Genomic DNA, 22,813 nt, shown 5'->3' with positions numbered 1-22,813 from the left:
ACTCCAGCCTGGGTGACAAAGCAAGACTCCATCTCCAAATAATAGTAATAAAATACACTGAGCATTGATAGACAATCAGGATCAGGTGACATTCATCTATCTAGTCCTACATGCTGTTTTGGCATTGAAGGGTTCCACAGGGCTGGAATCACTTAGCTCTAGGTCACAGTTCTGTTTTTGTTTTGTTTTGTTTTGTTTTGTTTTGTTTTTTTTGTGGTGGAGTCTCACTCGGTCACCAATGCTGGAGTGCAGTGGTGCTCTCTCAGCTCATTGCAACCTCCACCTCCTGAGCTCAAGCAATTCTCCTGCCTCAGCCTCCCGAGTAGCTGGGACTATAGGCACATACCACCATGCCAGGCTAATTGTCATATTTTTATGACAATTGGTTGTCAGGTTGGCCAGGATGGTCTCCTAGTCATCCTGACAACCAGGATCTCAGAGTTGGCAGGATGGTCTCAATCGCTTGACCTCGTGATCTGCCCACCTTTGCCTCCCAAAGTGCTGAGATTACAGGTGTGAGCCTCCGCTCCCAGCCCTGGGTGCGCAATTCTAATGTATGAGCATGCTTTTCTATTCTAAAGCCACAATGGGCAAAATGGTTCAGTGTAATTTTAGAATTCATCTACTACATATCAAGCATTGTAGTAGTTAAACATTTTACATACATCTTCTCTCATGGTTGCAACATTCCACAAATTAAGGCTTATTTTACTCATTTAAAAGACACTGGAAAGTCAGAGGATTTAAGGCCATTGCCCCCAAAATAAACAGTCCACACCAGTACTTGAACCCAGGTCTCTCTGGTTTCAAAACCCTGCCCTAATCCTTTTACTACACTACCACTTCAAGGAATAAAGAAACTTAAGGTATCTTAGCCAGATAAAAGTGGCAGATTAATGAGAGAAAAATGAAAAAAAAAGTTAATCCTACAAACCAAGGAATCTTTTTATGATTATTTTTTTAGAGACAGAGTCTTGCTATATTGTCCAGGCTGGTCTCAAAGTCCTTTCCTCAAGCAATCGTCCTGACTCCGCTTCCTGAGTAGTAGGGATTACAAGCATTATAAGTATAAGCCAATGCCCCCAGCAAGAAGTCTATATGTTCTTATCATACATGTGACTAAAGAAAATTATACTTAAGAAACCAACAAATCATGGTAATATTTTAAATATCATGAGTACTCTGAAACCCGGCCAGAGGTATTTTTAAAATGTCAAGGATTTTTACTCTGATGTGCTTAATGTGCCCAATCTGTAATTCTAGTGGTAATCAGTGGCATGTCCATAAATCAGAGAGTACTTCTATGAAAACAATCACAGCCTACAAGTATGGATAAAACTCCTCAGCTTTACCTCTTAGATGGTTCTAGGCAATTTCAGAATTCACGCCTCTTTCTTCAACTCTCTCATTAATCGTATTATCCTTGGCAGTAAAATAATCTTACCATTTGCTTTCCCTGTGAAATTGTGAATAAAAATTCCCATTTCTCTTTGCTAGGTTTTGTTGTTAGCTGCCATCCTGGGGAAGGAGAAAGTGTTTTTATAGACTGGCATGTTGAGGACAAATAATAGAGCTGAAATGCAAGGGTGGATGGCAAATAAATTACATTTTGTGAGCTAACTCCAACTAATTTCTGCATGGAGCACTGTGTTTAAAAGGATGCCTAGGCCACATCTGGAGGGACTCTGGAAAAAAAACAAAAGAGAAGTAAGAAAGATAAGTGGAAAAACCAGTAAAAGTGTAGTGCTCCAGTAGCCTAGGGTTTCAAGGAAAGAAGATTATAATATCAAGTAAGGCAAAGCAGCAGTCAAAAAACATGAAGAAAAATGTCCATGAGACCTGGGCATGCAGGAGGTCATTGATGTGCCTATTGACAAGTTCAGTAGTGTTGTGAGGAAAGAAGTCAATTGGCTAAGGCGGAAATGAGTGCTGACACAGAGATAGCAGGTGTAAACCAGAGAAACAGAGCCAGTGTACTGGATGGCTGCAAAGTTAAATACTTATGTAGCAAATGGCAATAGAAATAAGTGTCAGATGGATATGTTGGCCTTCTCAGGACATATATTCCATCCCCTAAAATCTATCGGAAAGGGGTAAGAAGGATACTCTTGTGTCCAGAGTTGGTTCCTGCTGGTGGGTTTGTGGTCTCGCTGACTTCAAGAATGGAGCTGCAGACCTTTGCCGTGAGTGTTACAGCTCTTAAATATGGCATGGATCCAAAGAGTGAGCAGTAGCAGGGTTTATTGTGAAGAGAGAAAGGACAAAGCTTCCACATCATGGAAGGGGACCCAAGTGGGTTGCTGCTACTGGCTGGGGTGGCCAGATTTTATTCCCCTGTTGGTCCCTTTCATGTTCTGTTTCTGTCCTATCAGAGTGTCCTTTTTTCAATCCTCCCCACGATTGGCTACTTTTAGAATCCTGCTGATTGGTGGGTTTTACAGAGTGCTAATTGGTGCATTTTACAGAGCACTGATTGGTGCTTTTTACAGAGCGCTGATTGGTGTGTTTCACAATCCTCTTGTAAGACAGGGAAGCCCCTGATTGGTGTGTTTTCCAATCCTCTAGTAAGACTGAAAAGTTCTCCAAGTCCCCATTCAACCCAGAAAGTTTAGCTGGGTTAAAAGTTTAGCTGGGTTAAAAGTTTAGCTGGGTTTAGTTGGTTAAACCTCTCAATCCCCCCTCTAAACAGGACACCCCAATTGCTCTTGGGAACGAGACAATGACTGCTCTAGCTACTTCCTGCTGGATAGGGGTAAAGCAGGGGCCCTGCAGTAGTAGTGTCCACCAGAGGGGAACTCTCTAGGCCAAAGGGCCAGTGGGTCAGTCCAGAGGTCATTGGCAGAAGTTGTGAGTTGAGCTCATTTGGGGTCCCATTTGTAAGACCATCTGTAGCTTGATGGCCTCAATCCTGGAGGGAACAAATTTGACAAGGACGTTAAAAATACAGGGCCCAAAGGTGAATAATAGCAAGATAGCTGTCACGGGACCTAGAAAAGGGAGAAGCCAAGTCGCCCAACTCCAGAGGTTAGTATAAGAGTTTCAGTGGTGTTGTCTGATTTCAGAAGCCTTTTCCTGTAAATGCCAGGTGGCATCTTGTACTATCCCTGACTGGTTAGTGTAAAAACAACACTTCCCCTAAGAAAGTGCAGAGTCCTCCTTTCTCAGCAGTGAGGAGGTGTAGGCCTCAGTGGTTTTGGAGAGTCACTGCTACCAAAGAATCTATTTGGGATTGTAGAGTAAGGATAGATTTTATTATTTCTTGCAAACTGTCTGAGAAATCCTTTGAGAGTGTGTGGTATTAGGATAATGAAGTGGATAAACTCGCTATTCTGGTTCCTGTAGCAGTGGCCATTCCTAACTCTACAAGTAGGGGTATTAGTTTATGGCCCTGCACTGATAGACTTGAGCTTTGAAGGGCACTGATAGGGTCTGATTTCCTGGGGCAATGTCAATGGTGGGACTTAGGAAGACTAAGGTGCAAGTACCCGTCCAGTTGGTGGGGAGGCAGACATAGGTTGAAGTTCCACATAAGAATATGCCTTGGCTGGATAGACAGAACTGGCTGTGTGTATTAAAAAAGTGTGTGAGTTTGTTTTTTTCATTTTCCCATACTGCTAGAGTACTTGCCAAGGTAGCTCTGGTGAGCGGCTGGAAAGGGAGCAAACTGAGTGGCTCCCTGTGTTCTATTTTCCCATTGGAGAAAAAACCGTTTTGTATCTACTAAGAACCATTCAAAAGAGTAATTGAAAGAGGGGATGAGAACACATTTATTAGTGGTGGGGGTGCTGTTGCAGGGGTCCAGGGGTGAATGGTCATGCAGGGAGTCTGTTTGCCATTACAAAACCCGGACTGTTTGTTAAGCAGGGAGGAGGTGATGATTTTGGGGGCCCCGAGATGCGGACAAGCTGTCTGAATGGAGCTGTTTGGGTGACTCAGAAGTTACTATGATCAGTTGGGGCTTGAAGTTGTAGGGTGTGATTACACTGATGGGATAGTAGGGGTCCCAGGGGCAGGCCTGATAACAGGTTGTGTTGGATGCATAAAGGGACTTGGAAAGTTAGGATGATATTCGTGATTACAGGGCCATGTATGGGCTTTTCATTGCCCATGTAATAGGTGAAATTGGAAATGTAAGAGAGTAAAAGCTGGATTACGTGTCCTGTTAGGGTATTTTTGGTCCTATCAGAGATGGGTAAGTTGGCTAATGATTGTATATTTAGAAGCTGGAAAGGGTCTTTTCCTTCATAATGGGAGTGGTAGGTTAAGTTTGTGAAGAACCAGTTTTTTTTGAGGGAACGAGAGTGGCAATGTAAGCAGTAGCTGATAGAGAGACACAAAGCCAACAGTCACTTGCCAGGGAAGGATTGGACTGGTTTAACAGAGAGAGGGTTAAGTTGAGAGTCTTTTAGATGTAATTAGGAGCTAGTGGAAGGGGAGGGGTGACTATGTGGGGTATCCAAGGAAGCAGGAGGGATAGATAGGCAAAGAGTAAGCAGGAAGGTAAAGAGAGTGCCCTGGAAGATGAGATCATTTTATCTAGTCTGAGTTAAAGGAGGAGAAAATTTCTCTCAGAAGAAAGGATGATAGAAAAAAGGTTGATGTGACTAGGATTTTTGTTCCTGCAGGAGCTACAGTATATAGTCCTACTGAAAAGAGTGTGGTTAGTATGCCGCTTAATAATGTGATGAAACAGTAAAAGAATTCCATTAAAGGGACAAGGTGAGGTGTTAAAGATTTATGTAGGTTTTCATTTATCTTTTTTAAGTAGGAAGGGGTTTTTCCCCAGGATCAGCTGTAGGAGCCTTTTTAGTCTGGGATGTTTCCTTCCGAAATAGGAGACACACATCCTCCAATGGTTCACAGGTGTTTTGAGGCTGGTCTGGCTGATATTGGGACCTGAGCTGTGTGTCCCGCAGGTTCCTCAGGGGGTGTCCAAAGTTTAACTCGGGTATGGTGAATCCAAGATTCCACTCCTGCCACCTTAACTGCAGTGGGGGTAGAGACAATTACTGAGTGTGGTCCTTACCACAAGGAATCCATAGATGAGGAGGTAGACGGGAGAGAATTGACCATTAAATTCCCTGAGTTACCGTGGCTTTAAAAGTCGGACCATTGTCACTTTGTAAACTTTGGGGAATCCCAAATCTAGGAATTATTTCATGAATTAGGACTTTAACCACTTCCTGAGCCTTCTCTGCCTTGCAAGGGAAGGCTTCTATCCAATTTGTAAAGGTATCAACACAGACCAACAAGTATTGAAATCTCTTTGACTTAGGCATATGGGTGAAGTCTAACTGCCAGTCCTCTCCAGGATAGTGCCCTATTCTTTGTTCCCCCAGAGGGGCCTTATGATGGACCAAGGGATTATTCCTTTGGCACACTTCACAGGCTTTGACTACTTGTCAGATGGTCCGGAGGAGGTTTGGCCCTGTAAATAGGAATTTGGCCATTTAATGGGTGCTCTCAATACCCATATGAAAAGTTTGGTGGAGGATCTCAAGTATTTCCCATTGGCTGACTTCAGATGTGAGTATCTTTCCCTCTTCTGTTGTTAATCACCCCGAGGGGAGAAAAGTATACCCCTGTGAAAGTTCCCATTCTGTTTCGGCCAGGGAATATTGGGGCTTCATCTCTTGTAGAGGGTTGTTCCATACCAAGGGTCCTTCCATAGGTATTTCTAATGGGAGGTTCTACGTGGCAGCAATTTTGCCGTCAGTGTCTGCCCGACGGTTTCCTTCTGCCTTTTCTCCTTTACCTTTTTGATGGCTTCAGCTGTGTAAGACTGCCACCTCCTTGTGTTTCTGCACTGTGTGCAATATAACTCCATGATTTCTTTGTGGTATTTAATAGGGCTTCCCCCAGAGGTTAGGAACTCCCTTTCTTTCCATATTGCAGCATGGGCATGTAGGATTAGATAAGCATACTTGCTCTCTGTATACACATTTATTCTTTTTTCCTTTCCCAGTTCTAAGGTCTGGGTAAGTGCCACTAGTGGGGGAAGAGGCTTACTTTCAAGTATTGTTACATCATTAACTATGGCATAACCTGCCCTTCATATCCCATTCTCCACAAATGAACTTCCATCAGTATACAGGTTAAGGTCAGGATTAGCTAAGGGGACTTCTAAGAGATCCTCTCTGGCGGCATAAGTCTGGGCTACAATTTGTTGGCAGTCATGCTTGTTTGGTTCCCCTTCCTCTGGGAGAAAAGTAGCAGGGTTGAGGGCTGCACATGTGAGTATTTGAAGCACCAGTCCCTCAGGAAGTAGCATCTGGTATCTAAGCTACTACTTAGCTTAGATATCTCCTAAGCTGTCTGATAGCCATAAACTTCCTTTGGCACCTAGTATGCCATTTACATACCCACAGTGAAGCCAGCCTTTTGCTACTACATCAATTTCCTTACTTAGGCATGCCACTGGTTGTGGGATTGTCCCACGAGTCAGAGTAAGGACTCCAAGAGCTATTCCTGCTCTCTCTGTGACAGATAAAGAGAAGTTTTGTCCTGTGGAAAGGCTTAAGGCTGGAGCTTGTACTAGGGCCTGCTTTAAGATTTTGAAGGCTGTTTCTGCCACTGGTTCCCATTCTACTAGGTGAGTATTTGCACTCTGGGTCTCCTTGATTAGAGTATAGAGTGGCCTGGCCATCTTGCTATATCTGGGGATCCACAGTTGGCAAAAGCCAGTGATCCCAAGGAACCCCCACAACTGTTTTAATGTCTTAGGGTGAGGACAAACCAGTATAGACTGTATTCATTATTGACTGAGGGCCCTTGTTCCTCTGGTTAAGATTTGGCCTAGATATTTGACTTTTTGTAGGCAGAGCTGGACCTTCAATTTAGATGCCTTGTACCCTTTATTAGCTAGAAAGTTGAAGAGATCTAGAGTAGCCTGCTGGCATGAGGCTTCTGAACTGGTAGCCAAAAGTAAATCATCCACATACTGAAGGACCAGAGAGCCTGGACTTGAGAAGTGCCTAGATCTTGGACCAGTGCCTGGCCAAACAGATGAGGGCTATCCCTAAACCGTTAGGGCACAACCATCCACTTGAGGGGATGCCTGGTCTGGGATCCTCAAAGACAAAGAGAAACTGGGAGTCAGAGTGCAGGGGAATGCAGAAGAAGGCATCCTTGAGGTCCAGAACAGTGAACCATTCTGCCTCCTCTGATATTTGAGACAGCAGGCTATAGGGGTTGGGTACAACTGGATATAGAGGAATTACTGCCTCATTGACCAGTCTAAGATCTTGCACTAGTCTCCACTGACCATTCAGTATTTGTACTCCTAGAATTAGGGTGTTGCAGGTACTGCTGGATTTTCTTACTAAGCCTTGAACTTTAAATGTCTAACAATAACCTGTAATCCTTTACGAGCTTCTGGCCTTAAGGGATATTGCCTTTGATAAGGAAAAGTGGTGGGGTCTTTTAGCCTGATTTGGACTGGGTGGGCGATTTTTGCCCTTCCAAATTGTCCTTCCAATGCCCAGACTTCAGGGTTGATTCCCTCCTCAAGTACGGGACAACAAAAGGGTAACTTGTTCCCCATATTCATATAATAATAGCTCCAGCTTTGGCTAATACATCGCTCCGTAATAAGGGTGTGGGACTTCCAGGCATAACAAGAAAGGGATGTGAAAAGAGCTAAGTCCCCCAATTACAACTGAGGAGATGGGAGAAATACCTGGTTACAGGCTGCCCCAGGATTCCTCGGATGGTAACGGACCTTGGGGATAGCCATCTGAGGCAGGAGATTAACACTGAGAAAGCTGTGCCAGTATCCAGGAGGAAGTCAATTTCCTGGTTCTCAATGGTTAAACTTACCTGGGGCTCGGTGAGAGTGACAACATGAGCTGGCGCTTTCCCCAGGCACCCTCAGTACTGTTGTTGCCTCATCTGGTTGGGGGCTGCTGGTCCAGAGAAGCTTTGTCCTCTGCGACAGTGCACCTTCCAGTGATTGCCTTGGCATAGTGGACATGGACGATGGGGTGGCTCGTTTCTCACTGGACAATCTTTTTTAAGGTGTCTTTGCAAGCCACACTGATAACAAGCCCTACTAGTAATTGGCCTGCTCCATTTTCTGTCCTCTCTGAACCACCAAAGTTTGTTTGTCTGAGGGCCATGACTAAGGCTGCAGCCTTTCTCTTATCTCGCTTTTCCTTTTCGGCCTGTTCCTCTTGGTCCCTGTTATAGAACACTGAGGTTGCTAGGTTTAATAATGCCTCCAAATTTTGTTCAGGGCCCAGGGCTGTCTTTTGGAGCTTTCTCCTGATATCTGTAGCTGATTGGGTAATAAACTTATCTTTTAGGATCAATTAAACCTTACGGGAGTCAGGTGACAGGGGAGTATATTTTCTTAAGGCCTCCTATGGCTGTTTGAGGAAGATGGTAGGATGTTCTTCCTTTCCCTGAATTGTGGTGGATGTTATTGAATATTTCATGGGCTTTTTCTTAACTCTTCTTAGTCCTTCTAGAATACAGGTCAACAGATGTTTGCAACTCCAGTCCTCGTGGTCTGAGTCTAGGTCCCTGTGGGGCTCCATACTGGGGATGGCTTGCTGACCAGTAGGGAATTTGTCCCTTTCTTTGGCTGTCATTCTTTCATTTACTTGACTAAGATACCAGGTATCTCCAAACTCTCAGGCTGCAGCTAAAGCCGCATTCTTTTCATTAAAGGCCAGGGTTTGATCTAACAATAGCATGACATCTCTCCAAGTGAGGTTGAAATTTGCTCTAGACCCTGTAAGACATCTATATACCTAACAGGATCATCTGCAAACTTTCCCAGGTCTACCTTGATCTGCTTTAAATCAGAGAGGGAGAAGGGGACATGTACCTGGGTCAGCTCAAATTCCCCCTCCTCCCCTCCACAGCTTGAGCCTGGGGCATTTTGTGGTCCCTTGGAGATTTCTTTGCTTGTTTCCTTCTGGGTGGGGGAGATTAGAGTAGGGTTATCGTTAATAGGAAGAGGAGCTGTAGGGAGGCTAGGATATGGAGGTGAGCTGAGATGTTCTCTTGTGGAATGTAAATTGGAAGCTTTGCATAGTTGTGGATTATCCTTCAATAAAAAGAAAGCTTGGACGTAAGCTTTTTCACTCCTTTTGCCTTCCCTCTTACAGAAAAGATCAAGCTGCAGGATAGTATTGTAATTTATACTTCCCTCAGGTGGCCATTTTTCTCCATCAGAGAGAGAACATTGGGGCCAGGCCATAGTGCAGAAAAAGATAAGCCACTTCTGTTTCAAGGTTTGCAGGTCAAATTGGTCTAATGGTTTAGGATGCATGTCAAGGGTGAGCTTGTTGATGCCTGAGTGTTTCCCATATGAAAGAAAAAACCACCCACAGTTTTGGTCTGTTTTTTTCCCTGCCCAAGAACCCACAATGGTCCCTGGACCCTGCTGTTCAAAACAGTTGTGCTCACTGAAGCAGCAGCAGAAACACTGTCTTTCCTCTTAGACCACAAAGAGGACCAAAGAAGGTCAGATTTAGTGGCCCTTACCAAAGCATTCTTAAAAACCTGTTAGTTGGAGTCCTTAGTGTTTTCCCCTGTTGGTATGGGGACCTTATCCTTGTCCTATAAGATTATATGCCTCAAAATTGAGTAAAGGGCTGTACCCTGAAAGAGGGAAGAGATCTCCAGGGTTGGAAGAGTGACTCCTTTTGTCCTCACTTCTCACGATATAAATAGAAAGGATATCTCCCCTTGGAGTCTATAATTTCTGAGACTCCCCATATCATAGCTTTGGGAATAGCCTTTGTTAGACCTGCTAGTCTAAGGAGGGATCCTAAAATTCCAGATAGTCCCCCCACAATGGGGCTTTGGGCAAAAATTATGTCATTCTGATTGGTGAGCCTGGATGCCTAAAGAAGGGAACAGAGTCCCAAAATTTATATTAGAAATCATCCTTATAGGAGAAACTAGAAGAGCACCAGAGACAGGGAGTGGTTTTTAGAGTCAGGAATAGCCTTGGAGAAGAGATGTTAGAAAGTTTGTCTGACAGGCATTAGGACTCAGGAGGCAAGGGTCAGGATAGATAGGATAGATCGGCAAGTCTCACTTGGGCAATGTAACTTTGAGAGTTCTGCTCATGGCTGAACTTTTTGTCGGAACCCCAGAGCTGAATGGCTTTTCTCTCTGTCATCCCTTGGCTCAGCCTGGAAGTGCAGGAAAAGTGGAAGCTGGTTCCAGACAAATCAATACTCCCGACTCCAAAGAGTCAGATTTGTTAGAGAACCTTTTCCCAGAAGGCCTGACACCTATGTCTTTAGTCTGGTGGCCGTGATAGTTGCTTTTAAGTAGCTGACAGGTGCCCGGTATTTAGCCCCCAAATTCTAAGGAAAACTAGGACAGAATAGCAAGCAAAAGGGGTCAGATGGTACTCACCATGTGGCTATATCCTGGATGAGCCCTCAAGATGTGTCCAGACTTGGTTCCTGCCAGTGGGTTTGTTGTCTTGCTGACTTCAAGAATGGAGCCGTAGACCTTTGCAAGGAGTGTTACGGCCCTTAAAGATGGCATGGACCCTAAGAGTGAGTGGTAGCAGGGTTTATTGTGAAGAGTGAAAGGACAAAGCTTCCACAGCATGGAAGGGGACCCAAGTGGGTTGCTGCTGCTGGCTTGGGTGGCCAGCTTTTATTCCCTTATTGGCCACTCCCATGTGGCATTTCTGTCCTATCAAAGTGCCCTTTTTTTCATCCTTTTAGAATCCTGCTGATTGGTGGGTTGTACAGAGCTCTGATTGGTGCATTTTACAGAGTGCTGATTGGTGCGTTTTACAGACTGCTGATTGGTGCATTTTACAATCCTTTTGTAAGACAGAAAATTTCCCCAAGTCCCTGCTTGGCCCAGGAAGTCCAGTTGGCTTCACCTCTCACTCGTATAGGTCAATTTATAGAAAAAAGCAAAACCATAAAAATCTCAATGAGGTAGGAGCTAAGAACCTCTGTGTCAGATGAAGAGACAGGAAGGTCAAGAGGGAGAAGGAGAAGATTTGGTAAAATTATTGAAAAGAATGAGAGAACTAAAGAGGGTTGGGCAAGCTAAAAGCATCAGGCAAGGCTGAGTACTCAGATGAGGTTGAAAATATTTAATAGTTACTTTTTTATTTATTTGTTTACTTATTTATTTATTTATTTTGAGAAGAAATCTGACTCTGTCACCCAGGCTGGAGTGCAGTGGTGTGATCTTGGCTCACTGCAACCTCTTTCTCCCGGTTCAAGTGATTCTTCTGCCTCAGTCTCCTGAGTAGCTGGGGTTACAGTCACCCACCACTATACCCAGCTAATTTTTGTATTTTTAGTAGTGACAGGGTTTCACCATGTTGGCCAGGCTTGTCTCAAACTCTGACCTCATGATCTGCCTGCCTTGCCCTCCCAAAGTGCTGGGATTACAAGCCTGAGCCATCACATCCAGCATTAATAGTTACTTTAAAACAGGGTTAATCAGGGGGCACCCAAGATGGCTGAAGAGGAAGAGCTTCAGCCTCCAACTCCCAGCGTGAGCGACACAGAAGACGGGTGATTTCTGCATTTTCATCTGAGCTTTGAAGACAGCAGTGGTTCTCCCAGCACAGAGGTTGAGATCTGAGAACGGACAAACTGCCTGCTTAAGTGGGTCCCTGACCCCTGAGTAGCCTAACTGGGAGACATCACCCACTAGGTGCAGACTGACACCTCACACTTCACACAGCTGGGTACACCCCTGAGATGAAGCTTCCAGAGCAAGAATCAGAAAGCATCACTCGCTGTTCAGCAATATTCTATCTTCTGCAGCCTCCACTGCTGATACCCAGGCAAACAGGGTCTGGAGTGGACCTCAAGCAAACTCCAACAGACCTGCAGCTGAGGGTCCTGACTGTTAGAAGGAAAACTAACAAACACAAAGGACACCTACACCAAAACCCCATCAATACGTCACCATCATCAAAGACCAAAGGCAGATAAAACCACAAAGATGGGGAAAAAGCAGTGCAGAAAAGCTGGAAATTCCAAAAATCAGAGCGCATTTCCCCCTCCAAAGGAACGGAGCTCATCGCCAGCAATGGAACAAAGCTGGACGGAGAATGACTTTGACGAGTTGAGAGAAGAAGGCTTCAGTTGATCAAACTTCTCAGAGCTAAAGGAGGAACTACGTAACCAGCGCAAAGAAATGAAAAACCTTGAAAAAAGAATGGATGAATGGATAACTAGAGTAATCAATGCAGAGAAGACCTTAAGAGAACTGATAGAGATGAAAACCATGACACGAGAACTACATAACAAACGCACAAGCTTCAGTAACTGACTCAATCAACTGGAAGAAAGAGTATCAGTGATTGAAGATCAAATGAATGAAATGAAGTGAGAAGACAAATGTAGAGTAAAAAGAGTAAAAAGAAGTGAACAAAGCCTTCAAGAGATATGGGATTATGTGAAAAGACCAAATCTACGTCTGATTGGTATGCCTGAAAGTGACGGGGAAAATGGAACCAAGTTGGAAAACACTCTGCAGGGTATCATTCAGGAGAACTTCCCCAACCTAGTGAGGCAGGCCAATATTCAAATTCAGGAAATACAGAGAATGCCACAAAGACACTCCTTGAGAAGAGCAACTCTAAGACACATAATTGTCAGATTCACCAAAGTTGAAATGAAGGAAAATATGTTAAGGGCAGCCAGACGGAAAGGTCGGGTTACCCACAAAGGAAGCCCATCAGACTAACAGCAGATCTCTCAGCAGAAACTCTACGAGCCAGAAGAGAGTGGGGGCCAATATTCAACATTCTTAAAGAAAAGAATTTTCAACCCAGAATGTCATATCCAGCCAAACTAAGTTTCATAAGTGAAAGAGAAATAAAATCCTTTACAGACAAGCAAATGCTGAGAGATTTTGTCACCACCAGGCCTACCCTACAAGAGATCCTGAACGAATCACTAAACATGGAAACGAACAACCAGTACCAGCCACTGCAAAAACATGCCAAAATGTAAAGTCCGTCGATGTTAGGAAGAAACTGCATCAACTAATGAGCAAAATAACCAGCTAACATCATAATGACAGGATGAAGTTCACACATAACAATATTAACCTTAAATGTAAATGGACTAAATGCTCCAATTAAAAGACACAGACTGGCAAATTGGATAGAGAGACAAGACCCATTAGTTGGCTGTATGCAGGAGACCCATCTCACATGCAGAGACACACCTAGGATCAAAATAAAGAGATGGAGGAAGATCTACCAAGCAAATGGAAAACAAAAAAAAAGCAGGGGTTGCAATCCTAGTCTCTGATAAAACAGACTTTAAACCATCAAAGATCAAAAGAGACAAAGAAGGCCATTACATAATGGTAAAGGGATCAATTCATCAGGAAGAGCCAACTATCCTAAATATATAGGCACCCAATACAGGAGCACCCAGATTCATAAAGCAAGTCCTTAGAGACTTACAAAGAGACTTAGACTCCCACACAATAATAATGGGAGACGTTAACACCCCACTGTCAACATTAGACAGATCAACGAGACAGAAAGTTAACAAGCATATCCAGGAATTGAACTCAACTCTGCACCAATCAGACCCGATAGACATCTACAGAACTCTCCACCCCAAATCAACACAATATACATTCTTCTCAGCACCACATCACACTTATTCCAAAATTGACCACATAATTGGAAGTAAAGCACTCCTCAGCAAATGTAAAAGAACAGAAATTATAACACACTGTCTCTCAGACCATAGTGCAATCAAACTAGACTTCAGGATTAAGAAACTCAATCAAAACTGCTCAACTACATGGAAACTGAACAACCTGCTCCTGAATGACTACTGGGTACATAATGAAATGAAGACAGAAATAAAGATGTTCTTTGAAACCAATGAGAACAAGGACACAACATACCAGAATCTCTGGGATACATTTAAAGCAGTATGTAGAGGGAAATTTATAGCACTAAATGCCCACAAGAGAAAGCAGGAAAGATCTAAAATTGACACTCTAACATCACAATTAAAAGAACTAGAGAAACAAGAGCAAACACATTCAAAAACTAGCAGAAGGCAAGAAATCACTAAGATCAGAGCAGAACTGAAGGAGATAGAGACACAAAGAAAACCTTCAAAACATCAATGAATCCTGGAGTTGGTATTTTGAAAAGATCAACCAAATTGATAGACCGCTAACGAGACTAATACAGAAGAAAAGAGAGAAGAATCAAACAGATGCAATAAAAAATGATAAAGCGGATATCACTACCACCCCACAGAAATACAAACTACCATCAGAGAATACTATAAACACCTCTACGCAAATAAATAGAAAACCTAGAAGAAATGGATAATTTCCTGGACACTTACACTCTTCCAAGACTAAACCAGGAAGAAGTTGAATCCTTGCACAGACCAATAGTAGGCTCTGAAATTGAGGCAATAATTAATAGCCTACCAACCAAAAAAAGTCCAGGACCAGAGGGATTCACAGGCGAATTCTACCAGAGGTACAAGTAGGATCTGGTACCATTCCTTCTGAAACTATTCCAATCAATAGAAAAAGAGGAAATCCTCCCTAACTCATTTTATGAGGGCAACATCATAACTGATACCAAGAGAATTTTAGACCAATATCCCTGATGAACATCGATGCAAAAGTCCTCAATAAAATACTGGCAAACCGAATCCAGCAGAATTTCAAAAAGCTTATCAACCATGATCAAGTGGGCTTCATCCCTGGGATGCAAAGCTGGTTCAACATATGCAAATCAATAAATGTAATCCAGCATATAAACAGAACCAAAGACAAAAACCACATGATTATCTCAATAGATGCAGAAAAGGCCTTTGACAAAAATTCAACAGCCCTTCATGATAAACACTCTCATAAATTCGGTATTGATGGAACATATCTCAAAATCATAAGAGCTATTTATGACAAATCCACAGCCAATATCATACTGAATGGGCAAAAACTGGAAGCATTCCCCTTGAAAACTGGCACAAGACATGGATGCCCTCTCTCACCACTCCTATTCAACATAGTGTTGGAAGTTCTGGCCAGGGCAATCAGGCAAGAGAAAGAAATAAAGGGTATTCAGTTGGGAAAAGAGGAAGTCAAATTGTCCCTGTTTGCAGATGACATGATTGTATATTTAGAAAACCCCATTGTCTCAGCCCAAAATCTCCTTAAGCTGATAAGCAACTTCAGCAAAGTCTCAGGATACAAAATCCATGTGCAAAAGTCACTAGCATTCTTATACACCAGTAACAGACAAACAGAGATCCAAATCATGAATGAACTCCCATTCAAAATAGCTTCAAAGAGAATAAAATACCTATGAATCCAACATACAAGGGATGTGAAGGACCTCTTCAAGGAGAGCAACAAACCACTGCTCAACGAAATAAAAGAGGACACAAACAAATGGAAGAACATTCCATGCTCATGGATAGGAATCAATATCGTGAAAATGGCCATACAGCCCAAGGTAATTTATAGATTCAATGCCATCCCCATCAAGCTACCAATGAGTTTCTTCACAGAATTGGAAAAAACTGCTTTAAAGTTCATATGGAACCAAAAAAGAGCCCGCATTGCCAAGACAATCCTAAGTCAAAAGAATAAAGCTGGAGGCATCACGCTACCTGACTTCAAACTATACTACAAGGCTACAGTAACCAAAACAGCATGGTACTGGTACCAAAACAGAGATATAGACCAATGGAACAGAGCAGAGCCCTCAGAAATAATACCACACATCTGCAACCACCTGATCTTTGACAAATCTGACAAAAACAATAAATGGGAAAAGGATTCCCTAATTAATTTTGAATTAATATACAAAAATTAATTCAAGATGGATTAGAGACTTAAATGTTAGATCTAAAACCATAAAAACCCTAGAAGAAAACCTAGGTAATACCATTCAGGACGTAGACATGGGTAAGGACAAACTGCTAAAACCCAAAAACATTAATTTTTAGATAAAGAGTATTAAGGAGAGTTGGTAAAAACAATTCATTACAAAGTTAATTTTTGTGTGTGTGTGTGTGTGTGTGTGTGTGTGTGTGTGTGTGTGTGTAAGTCTGGCATTCATTTACAAAAACTGATTTACTCTTTTTCCAGGGAAAAATATGTATTTTTGGAAAAAGTAAAACTTTATATTATCATGAAAAAACAGTATTTGTGAAGAAGCATAAGCTTAAGCATTGTTGTTGCTACAAAAAGTCTGACCCTACTGCAAAAAGTCAAACTTGGAAATTTGGGAACATTATAGGAAAAACTTTGCAAATGAGTGTGTTCTTTAATCCTGCAATTCTAATTTAGGAATTATCATAAGAAAATAATGATGGATACATGCAAAGAATTTACTATGTGTAATAATAAAAACAGAAAATAATCCAAAAGGCCAACATTAGGAAAATGGTTACATAATTTATGGTTTATCTGTATTATGCAATATATGCATAATGTATTTTTAAAAAATCAGACTACATGGGAAAACTACATGCAATCTACTAACGAGTAAAAAAGTTACAGAATGTTTAGTGATGTGTGATTTAAATTTTCTGTTTGTCTTGTTGAACTATCCATACTTTTTAAAATGAGCACTATGACAAAAGCACATTAATCATAGTCTGCCTTGGATTATACTAACTTGAGTACCTTCCTTACTTTCCTCCAGAACCTCGATTATAAACTCCTACAGGCCCACGTTGGTGTTTTCATTTCTACACTCTACTGTGACTAACTCAGAGTTGGTCCTCAGCAGCTAGTTTAAGGAATGGACGAACATATCTTGTATGATCATTTTTCAAAAAGCAAGTGATTACAATGGGTTGCATTCTAGTGATTCCCACACATTGTGTGTGTGGGGTGCTCAATGTCTATACATTAAAGGCCATCACTTACAAAGGTTCTCAATGCATTCCTCAAAATGTATATGTAAATGGACTGTATGGAAATTAAACAAAAGGCTTGAGGCCGGGCGCAGTGGCTCGCGCCTATAATCCCAGCACTTTGGGAGGCCGAGGTGGGCAGATCATGAGGTCGGGAGATTGAGACAATCCTGGCTAACACGGTGAAACCCCATCTCTACTAAAAATACAAAAAATTAGGCAGACGTGGTGGCAGGTGCCTGTAGTCCCAGCTACTCAGGAGGCTGAGGCAGGAGAATGGCATGGACCCAGGAGGCGGAGCTTGCAGTGAGCTGAAATCGTGCCACTGCACTCCAGCCTGGGTGACAGAGCGATACTCCTTCTCAAAAAACAAAAAAACAAACAAACAAAACCAAAAAGATTACATGTTCTGAAGGACTAAAAAATCTTACAACTGTCTTACTGTTGAACCTGTTACCAACAATATAAAGGATCTCTAGGAAAGTGTTTCTAAGAGTACACATAATATATAGTTTATGATCAATGTATATCATAGTTTATGAAACTTATCACATAATATATCACAAGTGAGATGATGACAGGTATCATTAGATGGCTCCAAACTGGAAAGCCTTCAGCTTCAATGAGATGCCCATGGGACTTAACATTGTCAGTAGTGTTCAGTTGTGAAAAAGTTTCCAAAATTGTGTATGAAATGCTAGAATAGATCATTAAAGCAGAGGGGAAATGACTTCACCTAAAAAATATTTAAAATTATAGATTGAGATCAGCATAAAAATGTTGAGAGTCCTTAAATAATTTAACATTAAAGCAATGAGTTTGTATATGTATTATTATTTATAATATATAATTGTTGGGACAAGGGAGGGGGCAGAGATAAGTGATAATCAGGAAGAGAAATATGGAGAGCTTCCAAAGTGCTGGTCTCAAACTCCTGACCTCAAGTGATCCACCCACCTTGGCTTCCCAAAGTGCTGCCACACCGGGCAGTCTCTGAATTTTTAAAAAATAATGAATACTCTTAATATATTTTAAAAATACAGTGGTACAAAAATAAAGGAAAATGTTTAAGATTATTTTGTTCTTTACAATTCTCTTGGTTCTGTTCTTTTTTAAATTAGTTTAGGAATTAAGTTTTTTGGGAGAACTCCAAAACGATGAAATTTGAAAATAAGCTCTATTAGGTACACTATTAAGTAGAAAGAGCCTCTCAAGTTTTCTCCTAGGCTATTTGAAGTTATTTCTTTTGGGAATTTTTTTCTTCCTAATTCTGTCTCATAAGACAAAGTACTGGGAGGTACAAAGGATAGTGATTTAATGGCACTGTTTTCCTAACACTGAAATATTTTCATTTGAAAGAAGTTGGTCACTCTTCAGAAAAGTAATTATAAAGTTATTTTACCCTTAGTTCATTTGATTTCTTAAACAGCAGTTTTCTTGACAGAAATTTACTGTGTGATGACAATGCATAACTGGTTCAGTGAGATGAAAATCCAATAATCAGTTTATGTTGAGGCTGGATGTTGATTTACTACAGGGTTATACACATGAATTCCATAAAACCCAAGCAAACTTTATGGCAATACGGGAAAGGGAGAATCTCATGGGATCAGTACCAAAAGATATTAAGTTGCCTTTCATATTATTTTGTAGAACATTTATTCAGATTTGGCTTTAGGATATGTTCACAGTTAATTACAAATTGAGTGGCAGAACCATGGTTGAGATTTCAGGATTTCCAATTCCCATTTCACTGTCTTTTAAGCATTGCTGCTACAATGTCATCCTAATCTACTTTTCCATTTTTATCTCATGCTTCCCCTTATTTTATCATTGGCTCCTGCCAACTTTGACTTTCCTGTCTTAATTCCAAGTACAGCTTAGATGGTATCGTCATGGTTCTCTGACCACCCACCCTAAGAATTATAATGTTACTTTTATGATCCTCTGCAGATGTGTCAAAGAAAATAATTTTTTTTTTATTATAACATTACCAGCTCAGTCATGGGGACCCCAACCCAACAGCACTAGAGGAATAAAAACATAGACACAGAAATAGAGTGCAAAATGGGATCGGGGGCTAACAGTCCTCACAGTTGAGAGCCTCAAACAGAGTTTGACCCACCTATTTATTGACAGTAAGCCTGTGATAAACATCATTTCTGCAATTTATAGATTAACTAAAAGTATTCTTTACAGAGAACAAAGGGACAGGCTCTGGCTTGTTTTCTGCAGCTGGGACATGTCGTTAAGGTACAGATCACTCATGTCATTGTTTGTGGTTTAGGAATGCCTTGAGCAGTTTTCTGCCCTGGGTGGGCCAAGGGTTCCTTACCCTCATTCTGGTAAACCAGCAACCTCCAGCATGAGCATCATAGCCATGATGAGCATGTCACAGTGCTGCAGAAATCTTGTTTACAGCCAGTCTTGGGGCCTGTTCCCAGCATGTCCTCCTTTTTGTTTTTGCAGGGCAATAAAAGCAAAGACGGCTTTATCAAGGTTGAGCTACTTCTCACAGGAGTTGGGATCTGCATCTGCAGACTACACAAAGACAAACAACACAGATTAATAACACAACCATCATAGAAATCACAGAGCCTCCAACTGTTTTGAAGGATTTATGGCTGCCAATCCATCTGCATCTCCTTCAAGCACTCCGGTTCCTGGCATTAAGGTCAGGTGTGCCTGGAATGCTTGAAATATTTGTTCACTTAATTTTGCAACATCCAAAGACAAGTTTGTAGAGTGTCCTTCTAGAAGCTTTTTTATTCTTTCCCATTCATGCTCTGATTCATTACAAGGGTGAGGAGTGATACAAAAGTTAGAAGTATTCCAGTCATATTTTAGCTGCAATCTATATTCCAAACTAGCTACTTGATCTCCCAGCCATATTACAGTTTGTCAGAGATCATTGATTTGATTAACTATCTTTTGGTCTATTTTAGTTTGAGAGTTACACAGCAGAGTATAATTCTTTCACCATTTATTTACAAAATCTGCTGTGAACTGCTGAATGTAGTGCAACTCTAGCTGCTGCAGCAGTAGCTGTAACAGTGATCAGTCCCATAATAATCAAGATTTAAGTAGCAGTGAAATGTCAAGATGTCTTCAGAATTTTCTGAAGAATTTCAGTAATAATATGTACAGAGGTAGAGGCTTCCCAAGGATGGGAAAGCTTCACCGGTAACCATACTCCTTCTCGAGTGCTCACTACTAGAATTGAGTAATTAGTATTAAACAAGCAAGAATTCACACAAGAGAACAATCTACATTCCTGGCAAGTTATATGATAATTAGGGATGTGAAACTTTAGATTGCCCATTACCAACAGAAAAGGAGGATGAACACAACTTTGTATCCAAATTGTATTGTTTTCAATAAGTTCTAAAATGTAATTAGGATTATGTTGTGAATGGCATAGTATATTTTCCTTCCCAAATCTTGATCTTGTCAGGAGCCATTAATAGTTTCCACAAATCCTTATGTTTAGCTCCTACAGTGGGCCATATCATTTGAGGTTGAGGAGCCACTATGTCACCATATTTCCAGATAATAGGAAATCTTGCCATACTTCTCATCATTTCTACCATCTGATCATTTTGTTCAGACCAGTTGAACATAGTGTGACCATCACATGCAGACTGAGAGGTGCAATTCATGCTAAACATCCCCTTAGGGGACCAATCAATAATGATTCCAAAGGAATTGTTGCACAGCACCTCTGCCTGTTCTGCAATGCAACCTTCCCAAACGAGTATGTTTATTATTTCTGACCAGGTCCAATCCTGTTTACAAATAGGCTTTCGAGGGTGGTATGCCTCAATTACAGGAGCAGATTCATTATGGTAAATACTGAGACCAGAAAGCCTGTGTAACTGTGTCATAGAGTGATTACTTCCAGGCATTATCGCCAGCCAAGAACAATAGCAAGGGGGTAGAAAACTAGTGGCCTTTCCCAAACGGATGGGCAGATATTCAAATCCTAAAGAAATATGCATAACAATTCCTTCCTCATGTGGGTGAGATGGGCCTCTGTCATCTGTAGGACCAGCCATCCAAGAGCTATCATTAGTGTATACCTCCATGGGTGCGGGGGGGGGGGGGGTCCATCCAAGTTACAGGTCATAGAAGTGGTGGAAAAGGTAAATGTGCCCAGTAAGTATAATTGTTCTCTGGGTCAGCCCTTGCTGAAGAAATACTCATGGCAATGGTAATCACCGCTATCATAGCTATCATTAAATTACTCATTGTCACTGGTTGTTCCACTTTCCTCAGGTTTTCTTCCACTATCTGCGACAGCTTCTTGATCTGTCCCCAAGTAGGTGGCTGCGTTCAACAGGGGTTGCTCATGACAGTTGAGGTCTTCCTCAGCATCAACTTGGACAATGCTGCCACCAGTTGGACTTCGGGATCCTCCCAAAACCTTTTCCTTGGTATCTGGCTCATAGTAGGGTTTTAGATGTCTTGATGGCACCCAAATTGGCTGTTGATTCGGTCCTGGAGAAACACAAGCATAACCTCTGCCCCATGTTGTTATTTTACCTGTTTCCCAACCTTTTGTTATTGGGTCTTTCCACTAAACCTGTTGTTCCACTTCTGCCTTTGCAGCTGGCTTCTGTAAATGTTGTTCAGCTGCTAATAACAATTGGCCTTTAGGCAGGTTCAAAAAATTAAAGCTAATAGATTTAGTTGCATGTGTGCAGTCCTATAGTTACTGTCTCCTCCTTTCTGTTTTTGCAACTGCTGTTTCAGGGAGAGATTCATTCTTTCCACTATGGCTTGTCCTTGATAATTATATGGGACACCAGTAATGTGTTTAATATTCCATATAGAGAAAAATGTAGCTAGAGCTTGGCTAGTGTAGCCTGGGGCATTATCTGTTTTAATAGAAGCTAGAATGCCCATCACCAGAAAACACTGCAAAAGGTGACATTTAACACAGGCAGAAGACTCTCCTGATTGACATGTAGCCCAGAAAAAGTGAGAAAAAGTGTCCACACATACATGTACATAAGCTAGTCTCCCAAACAAGGGAACATGTGTGATATCCTTTTGCCAAAGAGAATTAGGTTCCAATCCTCGAGGATTAATTGCTCCTGTAAAAATGAGGAATGCACCATTTGGCAAGTTGGGCATCACTGGATAATAGCTTTAGCTTCTTTCCAGGTAACGCTGTATCTGTGTTTGAGACCAGAGGCATCAACATGGATTAAATTGTGAAAGTGTCTAGCATTAGATATTACAGTAGCAACTAGGTGATCAGCCATTTGATTCCTTGCAGTCAAAGGTCTTGGAAGAGGTGTATGAGCCCTAATGTGAGTGATGTAAAAAGGGTGCATTCAACTCCTACCTGCTGTTTTCAATTGGGTAAATAAAGTCTTCAGTTGCTCATCTGTGTGGATTCATAGCTGAGCATTTTCAACTAACTGTGTAGAATGAACCACATATGAAGAATCAGAAATCACATTAATAGGCATATTAAAAGCAGTCAATACCTCAATTACAGCTACAAGCTCTGCTTTTTGAACTGAAGTACAGGGCATCTGAAAAACTTTACCTTTTGATCCAGAATAAGAGGCTTTACCATTACTAGACCCATCTGTGAAGACATTCTCAGCACCTTCAATTGGTTTGAATGCAGTTATTTTAGGGAGAATCCAATTAGTTAATTTCAAAAATTGAAACAGTTTTGTGTTAGGAAAATGGTTATCGAGAATACTCACAAAGTCAGCTAAATGGATTTGCCAAGTAAGACACTATAACAGCTTGCTGTATTTGCTGTTTTTGTGCCTTCGTGAGAGGGACAATAACTTTCCCAGGACCATATCCATGTAATTTAACAATCCGAGTTCTCCCATTTCCTATCATAGTATGATTTGATCCAAACAAGGAGTCAAAGTCCGTGAATTAAGATGTGGAAGAAAAAGCCACTCTATAAGATCTTG

General features: G+C 41.6%; 1 pseudogene; it reads left to right on the top strand.

Annotated features, from left to right (window-relative positions):
* Positions 1–4,188: 4,188 nt before the first annotated feature.
* Positions 4,189–22,813, top strand: part of LOC126938272 (nitric oxide synthase, inducible-like) — a 45,579-nt pseudogene continuing 26,954 nt past the window's right edge.

Source organism: Macaca thibetana, chromosome 16 (genome assembly GCF_024542745.1).
Source record: "Macaca thibetana thibetana isolate TM-01 chromosome 16, ASM2454274v1, whole genome shotgun sequence".
In the NCBI taxonomy this organism is placed as follows: Eukaryota; Metazoa; Chordata; class Mammalia; order Primates; family Cercopithecidae; genus Macaca; species Macaca thibetana.
Note: the sequence above shows the minus strand (reverse complement) of the source record. Positions and strands in the feature narration are given on the sequence as shown.